Source organism: Salmo trutta, chromosome 13 (genome assembly GCF_901001165.1).
Source record: "Salmo trutta chromosome 13, fSalTru1.1, whole genome shotgun sequence".
Lineage (NCBI taxonomy): Eukaryota > Metazoa > Chordata > Actinopteri > Salmoniformes > Salmonidae > Salmo > Salmo trutta.
The window spans coordinates 65,902,588-65,926,911 of record NC_042969.1 but is presented as its reverse complement, the minus strand read 5'-3'; the positions used below and the strand labels follow the sequence as shown (position 1 = coordinate 65,926,911).

At 45.2% G+C, this 24,324-nt stretch overlaps 1 pseudogene; it reads left to right on the top strand.

The window, feature by feature from the left end:
- The first annotated feature begins 2,468 nt into the window (after nucleotides 1-2,468).
- LOC115206826 (reticulon-4 receptor-like 1 pseudogene) lies at nucleotides 2,469-7,753 on the top strand (annotated as a pseudogene).
- Nucleotides 7,754-24,324: the final 16,571 nt, after the last annotated feature.

Here is a 24,324-nt window from a genome sequence, read left to right as displayed (position 1 = left end):
ACTACAGGATGATGGGCAAACTACAGGGTAATAGGCAAACTACAGGGTAATGGGCAAACTACAGGGTAATGGGCAGACTACAGGGTAATGGGCAGACTACAGGGTAATGGGCAGACTACAGGGTAATGGGATGACTTCAGGGTAATGGGCAGACTACAAGGTAACGGGCAGACTACAGGGTAATGGGCAGACTACGGGGTGATGTGAGTGCTTCTTTATCCTCTGGTCAGTGCTTCAGTAGTAGCCCTCTACAGACTCAGTCCTCACAGCTTTAGTGAAGTGTGGGGATCATGGAGCCTACACTGGCTACTCTGTCACTGGGTTGGGAAAGGTCAAACTAGCACGCGCCCTCTCAGACCCTAGGAAGCCATTTGTCATGTGTTCCAGAGCTGTCACTAGGAGGAAATTACTGGAAGATTAGAGTGTAACACAGTTGTTTATCAGGAGCAACCTGCTACTGCAGCCTGTAATTCACTGTTCACCACGACATCAACTGACCCACGTATGATGCCACTGACTGAGCAGTCAGTAATAATGATATGCTATTAAAGTGTGCTGATTGCATGAGCAGTGCAGTACACAGTCACTTTCATTAAAAAAACGCATTCACCTACACAATGTCTTATCAAGGCAAAACATCACGGAGCTCCACAGAGTGCTAATTATATACAGAGCCTTTCTTCCCCTCCATGTTTTTCAGCTAACGCTCTACAGCTAAGAATGAGCCTGTTCAATCAATAGCTTAGTTTATTGCTTTGCCATTATTAAAGTGGTCCAACTCGCTGTGTATCTATGACCATGACTGTACACTTTTATGGAGGAAATCAGGCTAAGCCGTGATTTATGGTCAGGCAATAGCAGGGGACGCTTATCAAGGGTCCTTGGAGAGAAACAGGAAATTGAGTTTGTCCAGTGTAATGGTGGGTAGAGAGACAGGCAGACCGATCCCTTCCTATTAGCAGAGATGTGTTATTCATGAGGGCAAATTTAGTGTGAACTATGTTTCATTGATATTCTACACAGTCACTTCTCACTGTCTAGGGACCAGAGCCATTTTATTTTCTTCATTTATTTATCTATTTTCCCCTCGGTGACGGCTAAGAATAATGGGACTGGGTGACCGCAGGGTCACATGGTCAACCGTCAGGACCAATAGCGGGCTGTTAAATCATTCTCCCCAGTAACGAACTATTAACAGCATCTGTCATCAGCAACCAGGGAGAGAGACGGGCCTGGGAGGGTGGGGAGGGTAGGGGGGAGAGATGGGCCTGCGAGGGTGGGGAGAGAGATGGGCCCTGGGAGGGTGGGGAGAGAGACTGGTCCTAGGAGGGTGGGGAGAGAGACTGGCCCTGTGAGGGTGGGGAGAGAGACTGGTCCTAGGAGGGTGGGGAGAGAGATGGGCCTGGGAGGGTGGGGAGAGAGACTGGTCTTAGGAGGGTGGGGAGAGAGACGGGCCCTGTGAGAGTGGGGAGAGAGATGGGCCTGGGAGGGTGGGGAGAGAGACTGGTCTTAGGAGGGTGGGGAGAGAGACGGGCCCTGTGAGGGTAGGGAGAGAGACTGGTCCTAGGAGAGTGGAGAGAGAGACTGGTCCTAGGAGGGTGGGGAGAGAGACGGGCCCTGTGAGGGTGGGGAGAGAGACGGGCCCTGTGAGGGTGGGGAGAGAGACTGGTCCTAGGAGGGTGGAGAGGAAGATGGGCCCTAGGAGGGTGGGGAGAGAGACGGGCCTGGGAGGGTGGAGAGAGAGACTGGTCCTAGGAGGGTGGGGAGAGAGACGGGCCCTGTGAGGGTGGGGAGAGAGACTGGTCCTAGGAGGGTGGGGAGAGAGACGGGCCTGGGAGGGTGGAGAGAGAGACTGGTCCTAGGAGGGTGGGGAGAGAGACGGGCCCTGTGAGGGTGGGGAGAGAGACTGGTCCTAGGAGGGTGGGGAGAGAGACGGGCCTGGGAGGGTGGAGAGAGAGACTGGTCCTAGGAGGGTGGGGAGAGAGACGGGCCTGGGAGGGTGGAGAGGAAGATGGGCCCTATGAGGGTGGAGTCAGCAGGGAGGGGGGAGGGAGGGAGGGAGTGACAAGAGTCAGCACCAGAAATAGCTGCGGTGCCACATTTCCAGAAACACATTATCTCTCTTTCAGAACCTCTTTTATTCTGCTGCGTTCCAATAGGCATTATTGGCATATCTACACTTGTGTGTGTCCAAAGCTATTTATATAATACAACTTAGGCTGAATGGCTTATTGTGTGAGCAAACAATGCCGTTATGATTATGAAACATTCATTTCTTGCATTTTTATTTGATGACGGCTGCACTACACCGTCCTCATATACCTCCTCTCAGTTTAAATCAATCTGTCTGTCAATAGCTCACCAACATTTCTCAACTTTGACTATAACTACGTGATCTGTCTCAGTCATTCCTACACGACCTTTTCTATCTACCTGTTGTGTGTGAATGCATGTATGTGTGTGCCTGCATGTTGTGTATCCACAATGGCTCGGGGGGTGATGAGATCAGTGAGGTGGCAGGTGTGAAGCTCCAGGTCTCTAGTGGCAGTAGTCTAGCTGATGCCAGCTGCGGAGGAGACAGCCGCCGTGCCATGCCGCCGTGCCCTGAAAGTAGGGCGAGGGTGGAGCTCACGTTCCCTCCCGTCTCTCACACCGGAGACACAGACAAGCTTAGTGGTTATTTTAAGCAGCTCCATGGCATCTACATCACCAGCTGCTGTCTCCCCCTGCTACAGGAGAGGAGGGATGCTAAACAGGAACAGATCCTGGTCCAGGGGGAGGTTGTGAAAGGAGAGGACAGGAGATATAATGTTAAGCCACTCTACTGTACTGTTTGCTTTTCTCTACACATTATCTGAGGCGTGGATAGAGAAAATGAATAAGATGGTAGACGCAGTAATTTAAGGGAACAGATTAATCTGAGTAAAGAATCAATTACTGGGTTCTGACATGCTGGGGAAGGGGGGAGACGAGGGAGAGGGGAGGGGGAAGACAGGGGAGATATGGGGAAGGGGGGAGACGAGGGAGAGGGGAGGGGGATCTTTCCATAAAAAACTTGATTAGCATCTGGCCCCGATTCAAATTGTTTCCCTATCTAAGTAGGATCTACGCCTCTCTCGCTTTATCTCACTCTCATCATCTTCCAGTGTCATGGTTGATACCAAGTTCAATTAAAGACATGCACAAAGCAAAATGTAAATAAAGAAAAGCAAGGCACTGACAAGTTAAATCACAGACCTTAGTGTGACGGCAGCTCTGATAGGTGGAAGGAAGAGGTACTGGATGGATAATGGAACAGATAAGGAAACCTTCTACCTTGGCCATTCAATGATTCATGAACATAGTTTCTCTTAAGTAAATGCCATCCAAAAGCAGTGTAGTACACAAAGTGGAGTAGGGTGAAACTGTAGTATGACATAAACAGTGCTGTTTGTGTTAGGAGATAAATGCCAATACCATGTGTATGAAGTACAGTATACATTATAATGGTAAAAGGCGAGCCAAAGAACAGTTGGTAAATAGGAAAGATGTCAATATTATGAATATAAAGCTGTTTTTCAAATAAGCTGCAATGTGATACATTGAAATATTCCTTAAACAGGGTGATCCATTGACTGTGTCTGAGTCTGTGTATTTGTTTGATACATCCTGCCAACCTTTATTTCCCAGGAGCATCCAGCATGTTTCCAACCATGTAGTCAAGTGCCATGTTCAGTACATCTCCATGGAAATAGAATAGTGAAAGAGAAAATAGGGAGAGAGAAATAAACAAACAGAAAAAGAGTGGAATGTAAAGTGGAAGTAAAGTGACCACTATTTGATTGGGAAGTGTCCTCTCACAACAATTGAATACATTTTAGAGAAAGGAATAAGAATAACCCTTTCTAATTGTCTGGAAGTGTTTTGTCCTTTTTGTAATCCTCTTGTTTTCCTCTAAGACATTCCTCTTGGCTTTGTGAAAGGTCCCTGTATAGTGCTTCACTGGCAGGCCTACAGTAGTGGGAGATGTGTGCCCCAATGCAGTGAACCATCTAATATGTCCCGACACTGATTCCACTCTCGTGCAAGAGCAGAGATGGCAGTGGCTGTGCCGTGTCCCCCGACCAAAGTGCATAGTCCTTTCCCCTCCGGCACTATGGCACCAAATGCACCTGTGTATGACACATGACTATCAAGGACTCTTCCAAATCTTGTAATCAGTGTACTCTGTGATACTGTTCAACAGTTTTACACACAGTTCAACCTTGAGAGGACCTGTATTCGGGAGCATGTTTGCATGGTGGATTGGGAGGATGCATGGTTGTCACCCAGCTGCAGAGTTGACAAACAGGATTACAGGGCCAGCTCTGGGGAGCGAAGAGGCTTCTGCCCCTGTTAAAGTAACAAGATGCACGGCACAGCACTCCTTTCCTCTTCTCCGCTACGGTCACCAGACCAGACACACTGAGAAGGTCTGTGAAGTCAGACGCTGAATGTCACAGCTTAAACACAGTTTGGGGAGGAGGAGGAATATTCAGATAAATACGTCTGTCTATGCTGTCTCCTGTCCTTAAAGAGACTTTCCCTGCTCCTGAATTCCAGTGTAGCAGCCCTGGGATTAGGTAGCAGCGAGTTAAAAGGCAACAGAAACGTATCGATTAGAGGGAGTGAATGAGCGCCATGATGCCTTGAATAATAAATTGAAGGGAACACAGCCACCGCTTGTCAAATGTCATTACGAGGGGATAGACTCCTGCTTTTCTCCCGTTGGTTGATTCCCCCTGTAGATCAGCAGATGGATAAGTCACACAACGGGGCCATGGAAGCGTGTCACCAAACAGCAGGAAGTCTGACTGTCTCTGAGAAACTTAACCTAAGTTTAAGTGAGCATTCCACATCCCATTTATCCCCCCTGCTTTCACAGGTGTGCTTTGACAGGTATTTTCTAATCCTTGCCGTAAAGGACTGGTTAATGAGAGGGGATTTACAACACACACACACACACGTCTCTCTCTCTCTGACTATGGTTCTGAGTATAGTACAGTTGTAGTGAGCTGACGGACACAGATTAACTTCCTCTTATGACTACTATCTCCCAGAGGTGAGGAAATATTGGAAAACTGAGAAAACAAATGTTGTGTGTGCAGGAGGTATACCTGTAATATAGATCCAATCAGACTTCCTGAGATACTAGATACAGCGAACAACTGAAGCTCATGTTATTGTTTGGACTGATCTTGAACAGACTCTAAGAGCAACACAGGCCTCATTCTGGAACCGACTTAGACACCGGAGGATTTGGAGTTGTGGATACTGAGCCAAGAGCGTAATGCAATGTCCACATTTGTATTGAGTGGCTCAATAGCAGCAGAATTCCTCAAAGGCCAAATGCCACGCCGTGAAGCCAGAAAATCTATGATAGCAACAGGTCACTTGGCATGAGTCATCTATCAGGACAGAATATGTTTTTCTCTGTAATATAAATATATCTGACAGTCTCTCTCTGGTTTAGCCTCCCTACATCATCTCTCATACTGTTTACTTCTGACCTGGCTGTCTCCATATCTCCCATCTCTTTATCATCCTACCCCCTTGCCCTTCCTTCTTCCTAGTCAATATCTCACTCTTTTATCACTTTGATTCCACTTACAGTATTTCTCCTCTCCCCCAATTTATCTTTCTCGACTTCATTGAAAATAATATTCCAAAAACCATTCTTCTTTCCTTTCAAGTCCCGAAGTGGACATCAAAGTCGGACGGCAGAATTTAAATTCAGAATCAAATCCCCAGACTAAATGTAGCTATGTCCTCTCATACATGTTCCTCTCTCTGTCCTCTCTCCAGGCTGCGGGCTAGAGTTCCTGCTGGTTCTCTGTGGTCTGGAGCTTTCCTGGTCCTGCCCACACCACTGTATCTGCTACACCGCGCCCAGTACTGTCAGCTGCCAGGCACACAACTTCCTGTCCGTCCCCGAAGGCATTCCCCCGCACAGCGAGCGCATCTTCTTGCAGAACAACAAGATCCACCGGCTGCTGCAGGGCCACTTCAGCCCCACCACGGTCACACTGTGGATCTACTCCAACAACATCACCTACATCGAGCCCTCCACCTTCCACGGCTTTGCCCAGCTGGAGGAGCTAGACCTGGGGGACAACCGTCACCTGCGTTCCCTGGCTGCAGACACCTTCCATGGGCTGGGGCGGCTCAATGCTCTGCACCTGTACCGCTGTGGGCTCAGTGCGCTGCCCAGTAACATCTTCCAGGGGCTACGCAACCTGCAGTATCTCTACCTACAGGTACACTAGGGCTCTATGGCACTCTGACTCAAACAAAACAATTTTGCATTTTACATTAGAATAAAAAAATATATATACATATATACACTACCGTTCAAAAGTTTGGGGTCACTTAGAAATGCCCTTGTTTTTCAAAGAAAAGCAAATTTTTTGACCATTAAAATAACACCAAATTGATCAGAAATACAGTGTAGACATTGTTCATGTTGTAAATTACTATTGTAGCTGGACTATTGTAGTGTTACAGAGTGCTGTAGGTGTATAACCTCTCCATTTTGCTGTGTTTGGCTGTTCTCAGGATAATCACCTGGAGTTCCTGCAGGATGACATCTTTGTGGACCTCCATAACCTGAGCCACCTGTTCCTGCATGGGAACCGTCTGTGGTCGCTGCACCAGAACACCTTCCGGGGGCTGGGGGCCCTGGACCGCCTGCTGCTGCACCACAACCAGCTGCAGTGGGTGGACCGCCTGGCCTTCCACGACCTGCGTCGCCTCACCACCCTCTACCTGTTTAACAACTCACTAACCGAGCTGTCTGGAGACTGCCTGGCACTGCTGCCTGCGCTAGAGTACCTGCGCCTCAACGACAACCCCTGGGAGTGTGACTGCAAGGCCCTGTCGCTGTGGGACTGGCTCAAACGCTTCAAAGGTTCTACTTCGTCCGTAGGCTGTCAGGCCCCGGCCGAGCTGGCTGGGAAGGACCTCAAGCAGCTCCGCAAGGAGGACTTCCCCAACTGCTCTGGCTCTGAGTCTCTGCACCAGAGCAAGACCGGGGCCGGGACTGATAAGGTGTCTCTGAAAAAGGAGCCACACCCGGTGCCACCGCCTCACTCCCACCCCCACCGCCCTCACCACAATGAGGCGCCACACTACCCCTCGCCGCCTTCGCCTCTGCCCCATCCGCCCCCGTCCATAAGCGGGGAGGCCCCGAGATCAGAGGGACAGCCTGGGGTTGCGCCCCCTCAGAGGCCAGGCCGTGCTCGGAACTGCACCCGCCAGCGTGTCAGGGGAGGCAAGGGGAAGGGGCAGAACGAGGTGCATACCTTAAAGGAGATGGCCGATAAAGAATATTCCTTGCCTGATTTTGAAGGGGGCAAATATGACCACACGTCCCCGGATGGCACCATCACGCGGAGGAAGCATAAGTGCCCTCCCCGGACCACTGTTCGCCCCCCTAGTGGGGTGCAACAAGCCACCAATAGGGCCATGTTCTCCCAGCCGTTAGTGCATCTCAGCACCACACTGGGAGCTTTGTTGCCCATGACCATTGTCCATATTCTCCGCTGACCTAGAGAGGGGGAAATAGATACTGGCTAAACAACAGCAGTGCAGTCCTCAGACCTGCTCTAGCTCCTGCACAACAAGGCCTGTGTGTATGTGTGTACTTTGTGTGTGTGTGTGGTTGTGTGTGTAAAACATTGTGTAGGGAGCTTCGCTGTTTAGACTCTGAAATAGACTTTCAATCATCAACATAAAATGTGAAAAGACTCACGATGCTGTGTGAGGGACAGGGATGTGTGAGGGACAGGGAGTGAGGAAAGACAAAAGGAAAACACAGAACACACTTGCACTGCCACTGTTGCCATTATGTTGTCATTTCCTGTTGTCTTGGTCTCTTTCTGTCTGAGTTCTGTCTTCTACTCTACTGGAGTGCAGATAACCAAACTTTTTTGGAAAGAAAGAGACGTTGCAAATGCAGCAATTTAGCTATGAGACAGATAGACTCTAAGGAAAAAGTGTTGGAGCCTGCTTTAATTATCAGTTCACAGTTTATAAATCCCTATTGAGGGGCGAAATAGAAAACAGATGACATGGTGAACGAAACCATCACATACAGAGAAGTCTAGCCCAATCTTGTGTTTCATATTATTTGCCAAATGTTTTTTTATTACATTCATTGCCAATAGCTGCTCCATAGAATCGGGCCGCCGAGGTATCTGAGGGTATTGCTCATCAACGGGGAGATAAGCAGGAAGATGCCCGGTCATAAATCATAATTCCATATCAGAACAGGAATGTGCAACGCTCACTTCTTAGCAGAAGTAATGGAAAACTATAGAAACAGCAATTCAAAGAGCAGCACACAAACAGACCAGTCAGGTCCAGATACAGTATGATAACTAGGTAACTTCTGCTCCATGTCCAGGTAACATTGACCCCGAGCTACATAGCTAGGTATACATCTTCTACCTACTTTACAGTATTTCTACAATATTTACATCCTGCTTTATTCATTCTGAATGTCTTGTCTTTCTACCTGCTCCATTTCATTTTCTACATGTGCTACTACATATTAAGCTAATGTACCCAAGCTGCTAATTATCTGTATGGAGGTGAGTGGGACTGTGGTCCACTCCCATCTCCTTCAAAAACCAGTCCGTCCGTCCCCCCCCCCCCCCCCCCCCCCCCCAGGAGAAGAAAGCTGTGAATATTGATGGATCTGTCTATTTCTTGTCTCAAATGTTGTTTGTTTGATTTTGCCAAGACGTAAAGAGGACCTAGAGATGGAGCCCTATACAGGGTACAGAGCCTTAGGGGTTAAGGGTCAGATTGGGTATTCTCAGTTTCCCAGTGAGGCTTTGGGCTTTGCTGAACAGAATGCTCTTTAGTGTGGGCATCCCTTCCTCATTGGAATGTGAGGAACATTTATATATTGTCCTAATCAATGGACATCAAAGGAAAACAACTGCCCAACAAGACTAGAGAAGAAACAAAAACAATATGTGTACCTTAAATGACTTCTGTAATGAATAAAATATTAGAAGAATAAAAACATTTTCAATCGAGCATGGCAAAACTTGGACCTCTCTCTTGGAAATAATAGAACTGCTAAAATGTCTCTCTCTACAATGACTGCTGTTCTTGTCAATGGATGTGGGGAACCAAGAGAAAGACAATCACTTCTAAAGTAGCAGGAGATTAACAGGACCATGGACAGACAAACAGACAGACTACTGCTGGACTGCTAGCCCTCTGGACTACTGGAGATTTTGTGCCTCGGGAAAATAATACGCTAAGTTGACGATGTTTGTAATAATAATGATGTGAACTGTACCATTAACAATGACAACAAGAGGACTAACTAACAGCAGTTCTAATATTAATCATTTATTATGAGAATAACAATATTAATGACATCATCAAAAATGAAAACAGGGTTTCTGCTCCCCTGATGAGGGGACAATCCTTCTTTAAATTAATTTACCATTACATTATTTTGTTTGTTTACTAAAAATAACATTTTTTATTTCCTTTTTTGTTACATCCTCTCAACCTCTTTATCTGATAAAACAATGCACAATTCAGTCCCCCCTCCTACTGTTCCCCATCTATCTCCTGTCTCCTACTGTTCCCCATCTATCTCCTGTCTCCTACTGTTCCCATCTATCTCCTGTCTCCTACTGTTCCCATCTATCTCCTGTCTCCTACTGTTCCCCATCTATCTCCTGTCTCCTACTGTTCCCCATCTATCTCCTGTCTCCTACTGTTCCCCATCTATCTCCTGTCTCCTACTGTTCCCATCTATCTCCTGTCTCCTACTGTTCCCATCTATCTCCTGTCTCCTACTGTTCCCCATCTATCTCCTGTCTCCTACTGTTCCCCATCTATCTCCTGTCTCCTACTGTTCCCCATCTATCTCCTGTCTCCTACTGTTCCCATCTATCTCCTGTCTCCTACTGTTCCCATCTATCTCCTGTCTCCTACTGTTCCCATCTATCTCCTGTCTCCTACTGTTCCCCATCTATCTCCTGTCTCCTACTGTTCCCATCTATCTCCTGTCTCCTACTGTTCCCATCTATCTCCTGTCTCCTACTGTTCCCATCTATCTCCTGTCTCCTACTGTTCCCATCTATCTCCTGTCTCCTACTGTTCCCCATCTATCTCCTGTCTCCTACTGTTCCCATCTATCTCCTGTCTCCTACTGTTCCCCATCTATCTCCTGTCTCCTACTGTTCCCCATCTATCTCCTGTCTCCTACTGTTCCCCATCTATCTCCTGTCTCCTACTGTTCCCCATCTATCTCCTGTCTCCTACTGTTCCCCATCTATCTCCTGTCTCCTACTGTTCCCCATCTATCTCCTGTCTCCTACTGTTCCCCATCTATCTCCTGTCTCCTACTGTTCCCATCTATCTCCTGTCTCCTACTGTTCCCATCTATCTCCTGTCTCCTACTGTTCCCCATCTATCTCCTGTCTCCTACTGTTCCCATCTATCTCCTGTCTCCTACTGTTCCCCATCTATCTCCTGTTTCCTACTGTTCCCCATCTATCTCCTGTCTCCTACTGTTCCCATCTATCTCCTGTCTCCTACTGTTCCCATCTATCTCCTGTTTCCTACTGTTCCCATCTATCTCCTGTCTCCTACTGTTCCCCATCTATCTCCTGTCTCCTACTGTTCCCCATCTATCTCCTGTCTCCTACTGTTCCCATCTATCTCCTGTCTCCTACTGTTCCCATCTAACTCCTGTCTCTTACTGTTCCCCATCTATCTCCTGTTTCCTACTGTTCCCCATCTATCTCCTGTCTCCTACTGTTCCCATCTATCTCCTGTCTCCTACTGTTCCCCATCTATCTCCTGCCTCCTACTGTTCCCCATCTATCTCCTGTCTCCTACTGTTCCCCATCTATCTCCTGTCTCCTACTGTTCCCATCTATCTCCTGTATCCTACTGTTCCCATCTATCTCCTGTCTCCTACTGTTCCCATCTATCTCCTGTCTCCTACTGTTCCCCATCTATCTCCTGTCTCCTACTGTTCCCCATCTATCTCCTGTCTCCTACTGTTCCCCATCTATCTCCTGTCTCCTACTGTTCCCATCTATCTCCTGTATCCTACTGTTCCCATCTATCTCCTGTATCCTACTGTTCCCATCTATCTCCTGTCTCCTACTGTTCCCCATCTATCTCCTGTCTCCTACTGTTCCCCATCTATCTCCTGTCTCCTACTGTTCCCCATCTATCTCCTGTCTCCTACTGTTCCCATCTATCTCCTGTTTCCTACTGTTCCCCATCTATCTCCTGCCTCCTACTGTTCCCCATCTATCTCCTGTCTCCTACTGTTCCCCATCTATCTCCTGTCTCCTACTGTTCCCATCTATCTCCTGTATCCTACTGTTCCCATCTATCTCCTGTCTCCTACTGTTCCCATCTATCTCCTGTCTCCTACTGTTCCCATCTATCTCCTGTCTCCTACTGTTCCCCATCTATCTCCTGTCTCCTACTGTTCCCATCTATCTCCTGTATCCTACTGTTCCCATCTATCTCCTGTCTCCTAATGTTCCCCATCTATCTCCTGTCTCCTACTGTTCCCATCTATCTCCTGTCTCCTACTGTTCCCATCTATCTCCTGTCTCCTACTGTTCCCATCTATCTCCTGTCTCCTACTGTTCCCCATCTATCTCCTGTCTCCTACTGTTCCCCATCTATCTCCTGTCTCCTACTGTTCCCCATCTATCTCCTGTCTCCTACTGTTCCCATCTATCTCCTGTATCCTACTGTTCCCATCGATCTCCTGTCTCCTAATGTTCCCCATCTATCTCCTGTCTCCTACTGTTCCCCATCTATCTCCTGTCTCCTACTGTTCCCCATCTATCTCCTGTCTCCTACTGTTCCCATCTATCTCCTGTCTCCTACTGTTCCCATCTATCTCCTGTCTCCTACTGTTCCCATCTATCTCCTGTCTCCTACTGTTCCCATCTATCTCCTGTCTCCTACTGTTCCCATCTATCTCCTGTCTCCTACTGTTCCCCATCTATCTCCTGTCTCCTACTGTTCCCATCTATCTCCTGTATCCTACTGTTCCCATCTATCTCCTGTCTCCTAATGTTCCCCATCTATCTCCTGTCTCCTACTGTTCCCCATCTATCTCCTGTCTCCTACTGTTCCCATCTATCTCCTGTCTCCTACTGTTCCCATCTATCTCCTGTCTCCTACTGTTCCCATCTATCTCCTGTCTCCTACTGTTCCCCATCTATCTCCTGTTTCCTAATGTTCCCCATCTATCTCCTGTCTCCTACTGTTCCCCATCTATCTCCTGTCTCCTACTGTTCCCATCTATCTCCTGTCTCCTACTGTTCCCATCTATCTCCTGTATCCTACTGTTCCCCATCTATCTCCTGTCTCCTACTGTTCCCATCTATCTCCTGTCTCCTACTGTTCCCCATCTATCTCCTGTCTCCTACTGTTCCCATCTATCTCCTGTCTCCTACTGTTCCCATCTATCTCCTGTCTCCTACTGTTCCCCATCTATCTCCTCTCTCCTACTGTTCCCCATCTATCTCCTGTCTCCTACTGTTCCCATCTATCTCCTGTCTCCTACTGTTCCTATCTATCTCCTGTCTCCTACTGTTCCCCATCTATCTCCTGTCTCCTACTGTTCCCATCTATCTCCTGTCTCCTAATGTTCCCCATCTATCTCCTGTCTCCTACTGTTCCCCATCTATCTCCTGTCTCCTACTGTTCCCTATCTATCTCCTGTCTACTACTGTTCCCATCTATCTCCTGTCTCCTACTGTTCCCATCTATCTCCTGTCTCCTACTGTTCCCATCTATCTCCTGTCTCCTACTGTTCCCCATCTATCTCCTGTTTCCTACTGTTCCCATCTATCTCCTGTCTCCTACTGTTCCCATCTATCTCCTGTCTCCTACTGTTCCCATCTATCTCCTGTCTCCTACTGTTCCCATCTATCTCCTGTCTCCTACTGTTCCCCATCTATCTCCTGTCTCCTACTGTTCCCATCTATCTCCTGTCTCCTACTGTTCCCATGTATCTCCTGTCTCCTACTGTTCCCATCTATCTCCTGTCTCCTACTGTTCCCCATCTATCTCCTGTCTCCTACTGTTCCCCATCTATCTCCTGTCTCCTACTGTTCCCATCTATCTCCTGTCTCCTACTGTTCCCATCTATCTCCTGTCTCCTACTGTTCCCCATCTATCTCCTGTCTCCTACTGTTCCCATCTATCTCCTGTCTCCTACTGTTCCCATCTATCTCCTGTCTCCTACTTTTCCCATCTATCTCCTGTCTCCTACTGTTCCCATCTATCTCCTGTCTCCTACTGTTCCCATGTATCTCCTGTCTCCTACTGTTCCCATCTATCTCCTGTCTCCTACTGTTCCCCATCTATCTCCTGTCTCCTACTGTTCCCCATCTATCACCTGTCTCCTACTGTCCCCATCTATCTCCTGTCTCCTACTGTTCCCATCTATCTCCTGTCTCCTACTGTTCCCATCTATCTCCTGTCTCCTACTGTTCCCATCTATCTCCTTCTCCTACTGTTCCCATCTATCTCCTGTCTCCTACTGTTCCCCATCTATCTCCTGTCTCCTAATGTTCCCCATCTATCTCCTGTCTCCTAATTTTCCCATCTATCTCCTGTCTCCTACTGTTCCCCATCTATCTCCTGTCTCCTAATGTTCCCATCTATCTCCTGTCTCCTACTGTTCCCATCTATCTCCTGTCTCCTAATGTTCACCAACAATCTCCTGTCTTTGCCATGACTGAATGGTTCAATAAGTCGTTATCAAAGAAAAACAGTATAAAATGTTTATAAAGATATTAAAGTCTATATCTTCTTATGTTAAAGATGACTGTTTGACTGTGTTTATTTAGTATTCAGACACTGTCTTACACAAGGCTGTGCAGTAGGCCCTGGAGAAGCTGGGAGTCAGGCTTGATCCCCCCAACCTTTCTCTTTATTAGGAATTTAAAGCTGAAATTGGCTCTGTCAGCAAGTTTGTCTTTTTCCAACCCTGTTTTCCCCTCAGTATGTGCACTACTTTGCAATCTGTCTCGCCTCATCAGACACTGCAGGCTAAACTGGCTGCTTTCTACAAATAGAGACATCTCCCTGGCTCAACACTTGGCTTTGTACACATATGCAACACACACATCAATAAGAAATATATTTTATTTGAGAGAAATTGACCAAAGAATGCAGGCCCAAAGCATTACAGTAAGTGACATGTATGGACCAAAAACACAAAAACAAACACAGTAGGCCTACATGCTGACAGAGTTCTGGACAGAGTCAGTGGAACACATATCTCAGTATGATACACTGGAGTTCAAGAAATCAGTTAAAGGGCACTAAGGGTATTTGTGTCCCAGTGAATCTGTAGATATTCAGTGTTATTATCAATAACATTTCCTCGTCCATACCCCTCTCACCATGACGGAAATTGATCCACAAGTAAGTGTGCAATGTTTTTTTTATGTATATAATTATTCTCTGTTAAACGAAAAAGGGGGGACATATGCATTGTTGAGGATGGCTGCGGAATTACATTTAAACTGTTCAGTAGCTCTGGCATCTAACAGCATTGGGCTCTAGCTCCATCAAACCCATCTCTCCTGTCCTCTCTCTCTTTTTCCCTCTCTGTCTCTCCTGTCCTCTCTCTCCCTCTGTCTCTACTGTCCTCTCTCTCTTTTTCCCTCTCTGTCTCTACTGTCCTCTCTTTATCTCTCCCTCTCTGTCTCTCCTGTCCTCTCTTTATCTCTCCCTCTCTGTCTCTCCTGTCCTCTCTTTATCTCTCCCTCTCTGTCTCTCCTGTCCTCTCTTTATCTCTCTCCCTCTGTCTCTACTGTCCTCTCTCTCTTTTTCCCTCTCTGTCTCTCCTGTCCTCTCTTTATCTCTCCCTCTCTGTCTCTCCTGTCCTCTCTTTATCTCTCCCTCTCTGTCTCTACTGTCCTCTCTTTATCTCTCCCTCTCTGTCTCTCCTGTCCTCTCTTTATCTCTCCCTCTCTGTCTCTCCTGTCCTCTCTTTATCTCTCCCTCTCTGTCTCTCCTGTCCTCTCTTTATCTCTCCCTCTCTGTCTCTCCTGTCCTCTCTTTATCTCTCCCTCTCTGTCTCTACTGTCCACTCTCTCTTTTTCCCTCTCTGTCTCTCCTGTCCTCTCTCTCCGTCTCTGTCTCTACTGTCCTCTCTTTCTCTCTCCCTCTCTGTCTCTCCTGTCCTCTCTCTCCCGCTCTGTCTCTACTGTCATCTCTCTCTCCGTCTCTGTCTCTACTGTCCTTTCTTTATCTCTCCCTCTCTGTCTCTCCTGTCCACTCTCTCTTTTTCCCTCTCTGTCTCTACTGTCCTCTCTTTATCTCTCCCTCTCTGTCTCTCCTGTCCTCTCTTTATCTCTCCCTCTCTGTCTCTCCTGTCCTCTCTCTCCCGCTTTGTCTCTACTGGCATCTATCTCTCCGTCTCTGTCTCTACTGTCCTCTCTTTCTCTCTCCCTCTCTGTCTCTCCTGTCCTCTCTCTCCCGCTCTGTCTCTACTGGCATCTCTCTCTCCGTCTCTGTCTCTACTGTCCTCTCTTTATCTCTCCCTCTGTCTCTACTGTCATCTCTCTCTCCGTCTCTATCTCTACTGTCCTTTCTTTATCTCTCCCTCTGTCTCTACTGTCCTCTCTTTATCTCTCCCTCTCTGTCTCTCCTGTCCTCTCTTTATCTCTCCCTCTCTGTCTCTACTGGCATCTCTCTCTCCGTCTCTATCTCTACTGTCCTTTCTTTATCTCTCCCTCTCTGTCTCTCCTGTCCTCTCTTTATCTCTCCGTCTCTGTCTCTACTGTCCTTTCTTTATCTCTCCGTCTCTGTCTCTCCTGTCCTCTCTTTATCTCTCCCTCTCTGTCTCTCCTGTCCTCTCTTTATCTCTCCCTCTCTGTCTCTACTGGCATCTCTCTCTCCGTCTCTGTCTCTACTGTCCTCTCTTTATCTCTCCCTCTCTGTCTCTCCTGTCCTCTCTTTATCTCTCCCGCTCTGTCTCTCCTGTCCTTTCTCTCCTTTTCCCTATCCGTCCTCTCTCCCTCTTCCGTCAAAACCCTCTCTCTCTTTCTCACACACATCTCTCTCCTAACATAACACCCTAAAAGCCCCTCCCCAGACCTCAATACTATACTAAGATGGACATTGAGCTCTCCAATCATGTACAGTGGCAGAAAAAGTATGTGAACCCTTTGGAATTGCCTGAATTTCTGCATAAATTGGTCATCAAATTTGATCTGATCTTCATCTAAGTCACAACAACAAACAAACATAGTGTGCTTAAACTAATAACACACAGGCAAGTACAAAAAAAAGTATGTGAACCCCTAGACTAATGACTTCTCCAAAAGCTAATTGGAGTCAGAAGTCTGCTAACCTGGAGTCCAATCAATGAGATGAGAATAGAGATGTTGGTTAGAGCTGCCTTGCCCTATAAAAAACACTTACAAAATGTGAGTTTGCTATTCACAAGAAGCATTGCCTGATGTGAACCATGCCTCGAACAAAAGAGATCTCAGAAGACCAAAGATTAAGAATTGTTGACTTGCATAAAGCTGGAAAGGGTTACAAAAGTATCTCTAAAAGCCTTGATGTCCATCAGTCCACGGTAAGACAAATTGTCTATAAATGGAGAAAGTTCAGCACTGTTGCTACTCTCCCTAGGAGTGGCCGTCCTGCAAAGATGACTGCAAGAGCACAGCGCAGAATGCTCAATGAGGTTAAGAGAATCCTAGAGTGTCAGCTAAAGACTTACAGAAATCTCTGGAACATGCTAACACCTTTGTTGACGAGTCTACGATATGTAAAACACTTAACAAGAATGGTGTTCATTGGAGGACACCACGGAAGAAGCCACTGCTGTCCAAAAAAAACATGGCTGCACGTTTGAAGTTTGCAAAAGTGCACCTGGATGTTCCACAGCACTACTGGCAAAATATTCTGTGGACAGATGATACTACAGTTGAGTTGTTTGGAAGTAACACACAACACTATTTGTGGAGAAAAAAAGGCTCAGCACAGCAACATCAAAACCTCATCCCAACTGTAAAGTATGGTGGAGGGAGCATCATGGTTTGAGGCTGTTTTGCTGCCTCAGGGTCTGGACAGCTTGCTATCATTGACGGAAAAATGAATTCCCAAGTTTATCAAGATATTTTGCAGGAGAATGTTTAGCTATCTGTCCGCCAATTGAAGCTCAACAGAAGTTGGGTGGTGCAACAGGACAATGACCCAAAACACAGAAGTAAATCAACAACAGAATGGCTTCAACAAAGTGGCCCAGTCAGAGTCCTGACCTCAACCCGATTGATATGTTGTGGCATGACCTCAAGAGAGCGGTTCACACCAGACATCCCAAGAATATTGCTGAATTGAAACAGTTTTGTAAAGAGGAATGGTCCAAAATTCCTCCTGACTGTTGTGCAGGTCTGATCCACAACTACAGAAAACTTTTGGTTGAGGTTATTGCTGCCAAAGGAGGGTCAACCAGTTATTAAATGGGTTCGCATACTTTTCCCACCCTGCACTGTGAATATTTACACGGTGTGTTCAATAAAGACATGAAAACGTATACTTGTTTGTGTGTTATTAGTTTAAGCAGGCTGTTTTTGCCTATTGTTGTGATTGTGACCTAGATGAAGATCAAATTTTATGACCAATTTATGCAGAAATCTTTCCAAAGGGTTCATATAATTTTTCTTGCCACTGTAGGCTGTAGTTCTGCAAGCTCACCAAGCCCTCTCGGCACTAGCTGCATTATAGGTGAATGTGTTAGAGAGAGAATGTGTTCTTCTGATCTTTTCTATGGGACAACACTCCTTGTTTTTTTTGGCATACTGTATCATCAATATTATTCCATCATATACTGTACACTCTAGGGAGCTATACTGTGAATTTGCTGGTTATAATATCACCTTTACTACATATACAGTAGTCACTGTGTAGAACTTGGCATTCCTTCAAACAGTTGAAGCCATGCAAACATTCACTCTAAACTCAACTCCACTTAGCAGTTCCTCTCAGTAGAGGCATCATGGAGCAATAGCGGTCTACAGAGAATAAACCCATGCTGACAAACGATGCCACCATTTCCTTAACGAACAGGATCATTGCAAATCGTCCCAACTCATTAGGAAATGACACTGACAATTAAGCTGTCAACAGCTACACGAGCCATTTCATATTAATGCTCACTTCACTAGGGCAATCATTGGTTACACATTTAGTAGCATGCTCAGAGAGCCAGACACAGCACCCCATTAACCAATCACACTCATCTGAATCTACTGCTGCCATAAAAACAAGGATAGTCCAAATGTATGCCTATGCCATAAGTATGCTATACAGGATACATTTAAGCAATAATACATGAGGCCATGTGTTATGACATTTTTATCATGGCTGTGATGTGGTCATAGCCACGAGGCAAAGCCGAGTAGACCACCACAGCCATGATAAAAATGTGGCCTCGTGTGTATTATTGCTTTCATACAACTGGTTACCAGCATTAAAAATCAAGATTATTTCCCAAACCACCCATTAATAAACAAAACATGATGCTACATTCAATAACACTGGTTGTCAAGTGACATTTTAGACGTTCTCTGGTTGTTAGTTCTATTTGTATTGACTGCCATGTAAAGCAAAACTACCTAAGCGCTGGTTGATACTTCCAGAACCTTAGTTTCTAGGGACGCTGTCCATGGTTCTGAAAACAATGCACGTCTGGTCTATGCATAGGAAAATGTCATGTCAGATGGAAACATTGTATAGGGGTGCAGTCCATGCATGTGAAAACAGCGCTGAAATATTGTAGCAAAGACATTGATACAGCAGATCAGAATAGAAACCCCAATGAAAGAATGTTTCGGATGGTCACAGCATCGACAGCTATTTATTCATGATACTGAATTGCACATTTCCACTGGGCAGAGCTCCCTAGGTTCTCATGCATGCAGCCACAAGGATTTCCCCTTTCTCTTTCCATGTGATTTTTGTGGTTCTTGGTTTCTTCATTACAAATTAGTCTGGCTTCAATTTGCGGTTTCCTTTATTGCCTCTTCGGCCAAAGCAAATCAAACCACACCTTATTCAGTAGGTGGCGGAGAAACCCCGGAGAATATTACCCATCTCCTGTTTTGAAACAGTTGCCAGATCGATGTTTATCCCCATTTCTGACAGACATTCCAGAAAGCACTTCACTGCCCGGTTGGTTTGTTTTGATGGAGCTAGCTTCTTCATTTCTCTCCTTTTCAATATCTTCTAAAGCAGCACTAACGTTACTGATTTCTGCATGTCTAACGTTAACGCAAGGCTCAGGTTGCTGGTCCACTTGTTCTTCTTCTTGTTTGATTTCTTACATATCCTCCTCCTCTTCTTGTTGGCACCATTCATAAATAAACGTTAATGGATAAAACAAATCAAAAGTAACATGACGAGTTACAAGGGGCTAAGACTAGTGGTTGTAAAAGTAGTAGTGATAGTGCGTTGCTAGGTAACGACATAAACGATGCCACTTTATATGAACATGGCCATGTGTATGTTGTCTCATATATCATGGGCAGGAGAGGCTCTGACAATGGGAATTCCAATCCACACTACGTATAAGGGTCATAACCAATGCTAAATGACACAAGAGTTTTTAGTGTTTTTCACTTGAAGGTAGCTTAGCTTAGTTGGGTGGGTATTTTTACATGATTAGGTTTTTCTTGACTTTGGGATAAATTAGTGTTTCACTCACAGATACTCTCATCTGACTTGACCCACTTATTTGGGAGGCACTTCAAAGGCAGGAGCCTAATTGTAATTGTCTTGTTGCAGTTGAATCCAGGAATGAGCAGCATACAGTCAGACATAGTGTCACGCCCTGACCAGGTGAACTCTTCTATTTTGGTCAGGGTGTGGCATTTCTATAGTTTATTTTCTATGTTTTGGTATAGCCTTGCTTTGGGGCGTATTTCTATGTTGGGTTATGTCGATTCCCAATCAGAGACAGCTGTCGCTAGTTGCCTCTGATTGGGGAATCATATTTAAGTTCCTTTCCCCCCACGATGTTTGTGGGTTGTTGTCTCTTTTTGTTGGAGCAGTAACGATACGTTTATGCTCTGTTTTGACCGTGTTATTTCAGTCTGTAATAAATAACATGTGTTCGCTCCCAGCTGCGCCTTGGACCACTTCTTCCTTCCTGCACGACGATCGTTACACATAGTTATGTTGGGAAAATCCTCTGTGTAAAGCAGGTAGGCCACCAATTCAAACATACACTACCGTTCAAAAGTTTGGGGTCACTTAGAAATGTCCTTGTTTTTGAAACAAAAGCAACTTTTTTGTCCTTTAAAATAACATTAAATTGATCAGAAATACAGTGTAGACATTGTTAATGTTGTAAATGACTATTGTAGCTGGAAATTGATGGTTTTTAATGGAATATCTACATAGGCGTACAGAGGCACATTATACGCAACCATCACTCCTGTGTTCCAATGGCACATTGTGTTAGCTAATCCAAGTTTATCATTTTAAAAAGCTAAATGATCATTGGAAAACCATTTTGCAATTCTGTCAGCACAGCTGAAAACTGTTCTGATTAAAGAAGCAATAAAACTGGCCTTCTTTAGACTAGTTGAGTATCTGGAGCATCAGCATTTGTGGGTTTGATTACAGGCTCAAAATGGCCAGAAACAAAAATCTTTCTTCTGAAACTCGTCAGTCTATTCTTGTTCTGAGAAATGAAGGCTATTCAAAGCAAGAAATTGCCAAGAAACTGAAGATCTCGTACAACGCTGTGTAGTACTCCCTTCACAAAACAGCACAAACTGGCTCTAACCAGAATAGAAAGGAGTGGGAGGCCACGGTGCACAACTGAGCAAGAGGACAAGTACTTTAGAGTGTCTAGTTTGAGAAACAGACGGCTCACAAGTCCTCAACTGGCAGCTTCATTAAATAGTACCCGCAAAACACCAGTCTCAATGTCAACAGTGAAGAGGCGACTCCAGGATGCTGGCCTTCTAGGCAGAGTTGCAAAGAAAAAGCCATATCTCAGACTGGCCAATAAAAACTTAAGATTAAGATGGGCAAAAGAACACAGACACTGGACAGAGGAACTCTGCGTATACAAAACATTAAGCAAGACTTCCTAATATTGAGTGGTAGACCATTCTTGATACACACGGGAAACTGTTGAGCATGAAAAATCCAGCAGCATTGCACTTCTTGACACAAACCGCTGCGCCTGGCACCTACTACCATACACCGTTCAAAGGCACTTAAATCTTGTCTTGCCCATTCACACTCTGAACGGCACAAACATCTACACACTCCCAAAGCAGTGTGAGATTTACAAATGTATTATTCATGCATCAGAATAGAACAGAGCTGCTTGTTGATTCATCTCATAGCCTTAGAATACAGTGCTTTCAGAAAGTTTTCATAACCCTTGACTTCTTCCACATTTAGTTGTGTTACAGCCTGAATTCAAAATTGATTAAAAATATGTTTATTTCTAACCCATCTACACACAATACCCCATAATGTCAAAATAACATGTTTTTAGAAATGTTAGCAAGTATTGAAAATGGAATACATAAATATCCAATTTACACAAGTATTCACACCCCTGAGTCAATACATGTTAGCATCACCTTTGGCAATGATTACAGCTGTGAGTCTTTCTGGGTAATTCTATAAGAGCTTTGCACACCTGCAGTGTTATGGAGGCTCTCCGCACTGCCAAAGCTGACTCATCTTCCTAGATCTATCCGCTGCCTTTGACACCATGAACCATCAGATCCTCCTCTCCACCCTCTCAGGGCTGGGCGTCTCAGGCTATGCACACTCTTGGACTGCATCCTACCTGGCAGGCCGCTCCTACCAGGTGACGTGGAGAGGATCTGTGTCTGCACCACATGCTCTCACTACTGGTGTCCCCCAGGGCTCGGTTCTATGCCCTCTCCTCTTCTCTCTATACACCAATTCACTCGGCTCCATTATATCCTCACATGGTCTCTCTTATGCAGATGACACTCAACTACTTTTTTCCTTCCCCTCTTCTGACACCCAGGTGGCGACACGCATCTCTGCGTGCCTGGCAGATATCCCAAAAACATCTAAAACCTTACCTCTTCAAACAGTATCTGAAATATTCCTCCTCCTCTCCTCAAAGGATTTGATGTAATCTATCACAAGACATCTAGTGGCCCTTTTGGGTACTTCAGATTATCAGTTGTCTGTAATCATCTCTGGCCCTCTGTGGCCTTATTTCATAAGTAAAATATATTAATTGTTAAATAAGGTGATATTAAAAAGCTGTAAAACATTAACCTAAATATAAACCATCAACTTAGTGAATAACATTGGTGTTTCATACAGTATGAGGGTTTCATCATGAACTATCCTTTATACTTTTATTTATTTTACTATGAATATGTATTTGTTGTCAATGTTTTGGCGTCAAACTGGTGGCAGTTGTGAACACAGTCAGTAGTTGGAAGAGTTGCAGAGTTGATTGGATGCTTTTTTCATTAATTAGACTATTTTCTCTTGAACCATATGGTCTATCTACTAGAAACTCATGGACAATATGGACCAAGATATAATAAATTAATACTATATATGAATATATATTTTTTTTGTTATTCAAGTATAAATGACCAAAGTTACGATAGCTTGCCATAGATTTTCTGTTAATTATCAAAATTACTGAAGATTCCAGTAATGTTGGTAAATTACTGGAAACTTTGCAACCCTACATACAGTAAAAGAAGTGGAATGCTCCAAATATATATTATTATTATAGTCTATGATGACAATCTGTGTCTGTTGCATAGCTTTTAATTGACTCTCTGTCACCGTTGTGTGGGTTTAATTAAAAGCAGGCATTTAGAAAATTCTAAAAGAGAATGAGAAAGAGAAGGAGCCGAGGGGGGAAGAGTATCACAGGGGGATATGATAATTAACAGAAGAAACGTACCGAAAGCTACACTACCTGCTAGTGCTAGCTACAGTTGAAGTCTGAAGTTTACATACACTTACGTTGGAGTCATTAAAACTTGTTTTTCAACCACTCCACAAATGTCTTTGTAAGTTGGCAAGTCGGTTAGGACATCTGCTTTGTGCATGACAAGTATTTTTTCCAACAATTGTTTACAAACAGATTATTTCACTTTCACTGTATCACAATTCCACTAGGTCAGAAGTTTACATACACTAAGTTGACTGTGCCTTTAAACAGCTTAGAAAAGTCCAGGAAATTATGTCATGGCTTTAGAAGCTTCTAATAGGCTAATCAACATCATTTGAGTCAATTGGAGGTGTACCTGTGGATGTATTTCAAGGCCTACCTTCACACTCAGTGCCTCTTTGCTTGACATCACGGGAAAATCAAAAGAAATCAGCCAAGACCTCAGAAAAAAATTGTAGACCTGCACAAGTCTGGTTCGTCCTTGGGAGCAATTTCCAAACGCCTGAAGGTACCACGTTCATCTGTACAAATAATAGTACGCAAGTATAAACACTATGGGACCACGCAGCCGTCATACCTCTCAGGAAGGAGACGCGGTCTGTGTCCTAGAGATGAACGTACTTTGGTGCCAAAAGTGCAAATCAATCCCAGAACAACAGCAAAGGACCTTGTGAAGATGCTGGAGGAAACAGGTACAAAAGTATCTATATCCACGGTAAAACGAGTCCTATATCGACATAACCTGAAAGGCCACTCAGCAAGGAAGAAGTCACGGCTCCAAAACCGCCATAAAAAAGACAGACTACGGTTTGCAACTGCACATGGGGACAAAGATTGTACTTTTTGGAGAAATGTCCTCTGGTCTGATGAAACAAAATAGTTCTGTTTGGCCATAATGACCATCGTTATGTTTGGAGGAAAAGGGGGGAGGATTGCAAGCCGAAGAACACCATCCCAACCGTGAAGCACGTGGCTGGCAGCATCATGTTGTGGGCGTGCTTTGCTTCAGGAGGGACAGGTGCACTCCACAAAATAGATGGCATCATGAGGGAGGAAAATTATGTGGATATATTGAAGCAACATCTCAAGACATTAGTCAGGAAGTTAAAGCTTTGTCACAAATGGGTCTTCCAAATGGACATTGATGCCAAGCATTCTTCCAAATTTGTGGAAAAATGGCTTAAGGACAACAAAGTCAAGATATTGGAGTGGCCATCATAAAGCCCTGACCTCAATCCTATAGAAAATTTGTGGGCAGAACTGAAAAAGCGCGTGCGAGCAAGGAGGCCTACAAACCTGACTCAGTTACATCAGCTCTGTCAGGAGGAATGGGCCAAAATTCA